This window comes from Chinchilla lanigera, unplaced genomic scaffold, assembly GCF_000276665.1.
Source record: "Chinchilla lanigera isolate Chin_1 unplaced genomic scaffold, ChiLan1.0 scaffold00019, whole genome shotgun sequence".
Classification (NCBI taxonomy): domain Eukaryota; kingdom Metazoa; phylum Chordata; class Mammalia; order Rodentia; family Chinchillidae; genus Chinchilla; species Chinchilla lanigera.
Genome location: NW_004955420.1, coordinates 29,832,668 through 29,836,756, shown reverse-complemented (window position 1 = coordinate 29,836,756; position 4,089 = coordinate 29,832,668). Strand labels below are relative to the sequence as shown.

The following is a 4,089-nucleotide window of genomic DNA, read 5'->3' as shown; positions in this document are numbered from 1 at the left end:
AGGCTGAAGCAGGAGGATTGTAAATTCAAGCCAACCCTGGGCAATTCAGCAACTTAGTGAAACTGTCTCAAAATAGAAATTTAAAAATGGCTGGGGATGCAACTCAGTGAAAAGACCCTGGGTTCCCCAGAATCCCACCTGCAGACCATTAGGTGCCAGAGACGACTAGCAGTGCATTAGTTAGGGCCCCTGGAGGAACAGACTCGATGAAAACATGTGTGTAATCATTAGGCTGCAACAGCGAGCAGAAACACAGAAATGACACCCAGGATCTGGAGGCAGATTTATTCACATGGACAGGCACTGACCGGGATCATGCCCAGAATATCAGGCCCTGATCTCTGGGGGTCTAGGGCTTATACAGAGGCACAATGGCTTGTCAGTTGGGGACTGGTTCTTACAGTATGCATCACAGTGACCAGCTGTTTCTAAGAGACAGGAACTGTTACCTGGGCAACTAAGAAACTGAAGTATACTTGCTGGGGGGAGGGACATTTTCTGCCACAGGGTCAGCTTCTGGGATCAGAGGTGGGAGAGTCTACGATGGCCGGTGCACACTGGAGGATCCAACAGCTGCTCAGTCCAAGAAGCTGGAAGCTGCAGGACAGACAGATCAGGAATGCAGCGCCAGTCCAAGGTCAAAGGCCTGAAAGCTCCCCGGAGGGCTGCGGGGTGAGTCTGAGTTGGAAGGCTGAAATGGACACGTGTGTCCAAAGATGACGGCTGCTAAGGACACAGTGACTGAGGACTGCAGCTTCTCTCTGTAGAATCACCTCCTTTTTTCCCTTCTTATTCCATCTACACTACAAGCCTATTGGCTGGTGCCACCCAATCCTGACAGCAACATTTACAAAGAAGCCTTCTGGAACAGGAGCTCAGTGGGAGGAAGCCGGGTCATTGTGAGGTGCGCTCTGGAAAGGGCACGGGCCCTGGCCACTTCTCTCTTCACCTCCGTCTCCGTGTGGCACTAGGTGAGCAGCGCTGCTCCTCCCTGTGCTCCTGCCATGATGCTCGGCCTCAGCAAAGGGCCGGAAGCCATGGAATCTCCCCTCTGCTCGTCAGTCACCGCAGACCCCTCCAACACTGTAATTCAGTAATCTGCTAGGTACGTCTTACTCCACTCAGGCTGACATCACCTCGGGTGGTCCCTCCTTATATATAAAGAGGGAAATACAGGTGCGAAACAGCACCAGCTCCAGAACTCACACTTAAACATCATCCAGCAGCTGTGCAGAACACAGCACAGCAGCAGCCTGGTCGTAATGAAGCATAGAGGGAAGAAAGGCATGGTCCCACCCGAGTAGGGAGAGATGCGTGTAGATCTCAACCCTGCTGAGCCTGGGCACAGCACTGATGGGACTGAGTGGCTACAGGGAAGTGGAACTGAAGCTGCCTGGCAGTGCCCAGGGCCAAATGTGGAAGTTACTGCCTGCAGGATAGGGGAAAGAGAGGGTCTCTCAGAACCTCCAAGGTAGGAAAGAGGTCAGAGGTAGAAATTAAGGGTCTTAGAAAAGCAAAAGTTGCATGAAATCGCAGAGCTAACCAATCCTCTCTCCTTATACTCCAGGGCACCACCCTTGAAGAAAATGCTCTCCTGCACACTAGCAAGGAGTGTGGTCTCAAAAAGAAAGCCTTAGAGTTATCCACACTTTGTTTTGCATATTATCTGTGGTCCCAAAAATATATAAGCATTTCAAAATTAAACATAAAATAGTAGGCAGCATTTATATACCTCTTTTATAAGAAGAACTTTAAATGAGAATTTAAAAATTTCCAGTGGAAGCCAGGCATAGTGGCACACACCTGTAATCCCAGCACTTGGGAGGCTGAGGCAGGAGGTTCTTTATGAGTTCAAGATCAGCCTGGGCTTCAAAGTGAGCTCAAGGCCACCCTGAACTGCATAGCAAGACCCTGTCTCAAAAAGACAAAAAAAAAAAAAAAAAATTCAAATGGAAATAAAAATCTTTACCTAGTAATATTTTCCCTATATACCAACCAGGAAACAGCAACAACAATAAAAATGACATCACAACCTAAATACTAAATATTGATAAACATACATCTATAATTATTAAAATCATCTTGAATCAGAAATTTTAAACTTATAATAGGAAATGTGACCAATGGAAAGACATGTGAAATGGAAGCTGACCAAACTCAAGAAAGAAATTATAGAAAAGGCAAAAACATCTCGGAAGTGAACTAAACTGCAATGTACACAAAAAAGGATAAATTTGTCCCAAAGATAATGAGAGGCATTGAAGAGAGGAATTAAAGCAACTGAAAGAATTAAAGCAAAAGAAAGAAAGAAAGAAAAAGAATTAAGAGAAAGTAAGTAATAGAGACAGAAGACAGATAAGAAATCATGAACATATACATACATGCTTGAAGTCTCTGAAGAATCCTCTTCGAGTTGAGCACAATCATTCCATAAATTTGTAGTCTAGGGGCTGGGGATTTAGCTCAGCAGCACAGCACCTGTCTGGCAAGCGCAAGGTCATGAGTTCGGTTCCCAGTACCGGAAAACAAAATAAAACAAAACAAAAAAATTTGTAGTCTAAAAATATTTTAAAAGAGAAAAAAGCATGAATATAAACATTGAAAATTGACCCAAAAATGTTATACACAAGATAAATACTATTAAACTAAAAAAAAAAAAGGAAAAAAAAGCAGAAACGTTTCCCAGGTTTCCAGCCAAAATATTAGTTCTATTAATAATTTATAAAACCAGGGTGGCATTGCCTTTGTCCACAGCAACATGTGGGTCAAGATGACAAAGGAACGTTTGCAGAATACTTAAGAACATGACCCAAAGACTTCACATCCAGCCAAGCGGGCCTTCGAGTGTGCAGGTTCCAGACACACAGGGACTTGTGGGGTTCCACATTCACAAGCTCTTCCTGAGAGCAAAGTCCACCCTGGAGAACATTTTACAAACAGACTTGTGAGAATTATTAAGTAAATTTTATTTGTAGATCTAAGAGTCAAATGGTAGAATCTTATTCTGTGCATATCATGTTAGAAATTAGGAATAACACAGTTAAAATTACGGGATGGGAGACAGAATGGGGAAACAAAGTGATCTAAGTGATTACCACCCTGGTAACAGGAGCAAAAGGGAATAATTTAAAACTGAACAAACTTAAGTAAGCAAAGAGACCTACGAACATTATAGAGAGCATTGGTAAAAGGCAATGACTAGAACAAAAATGCAGATTTTTCTAAATACCAAAAGAAATGCAAAATAAAAGAGCAGAAAAAATGGACTTAAATGAAATATAATATATAAAATGAAACATAAAATCATATGAAAGACTAGAGAACAAACCAAACAAACCAATCTCATTAAAAACTGAAGGCTTTACCTCATCTACAAAAGAACACAACTTTGAGGTGGACATTCAGAACAGAACTGCACTCTGCTCTGAAGTTTCTCCAGGAGGGTCCCCAGGAGGTGGAGGAGGCCAGGCACCCCACCCAGAGGGCGGAGGCAGGGTCACATGGTGCCCAGAGCGCTGGACAGACTTACGCCAGCTTGCTCTCCAGGCACACAGTCAGGAGAGAAGAAGAGCTCTCATTCTCTGAAAAAAAAGCACTTTTATTCATTTAAGGGAAGTGGAGAGATGAATTCTCTAGGTTCTGGAGGCATTTGAAGGCTATTAAATTCTGAAGAAAGATGTGACACAGTTCAGAGGATGTACGTTCCCAAAAGCAGGTCAGGAGAAAGTGCTCTGGCACACAGAGGAGTGGGAGGAAGGCCCTGGCCGGGGGAAGGGGCTCACGTGATCTCTGTGAAGGAAGGGGCGGTGGAGGTGAGCCTTAGGGACATGCAACGAAAAAAAAGTTTTTTGTCTTTTTGAGACAGGGTCTCACTGTGCAGTTCAGGGTGGTCTTGGGCTCACTTTGTAGCCCAGGCTGGCCTTGAGCTCACAGCAATTCCCCTGCCTCAGCATCCCAAGTGCTAGGATTACAGGCATGGCCTGAAATTTTTATTTGATATAAAAAATACAGACCAGATTAGATAGATGGCCAGGAGACTCTGCCCAATGAGCCATATCATATGAAGTGTTTTGTTATTTTCTCCTAGTA

At 43.9% G+C, this 4,089-nt stretch overlaps 1 long non-coding RNA gene across 1 annotated transcript; it reads right to left on the bottom strand.

Moving 5' to 3' along the window:
• Positions 1 to 271: 271 nt before the first annotated feature.
• Positions 272 to 3,856, bottom strand: LOC106148322. The gene is made up of 3 exons (XR_001233668.1): positions 3,366 to 3,856; positions 2,382 to 2,482; positions 272 to 597 (listed from the first exon to the last, which is right to left on the bottom strand). It is a non-coding gene; the product is annotated as an uncharacterized LOC106148322 (long non-coding RNA).
• Positions 3,857 to 4,089: the final 233 nt, after the last annotated feature.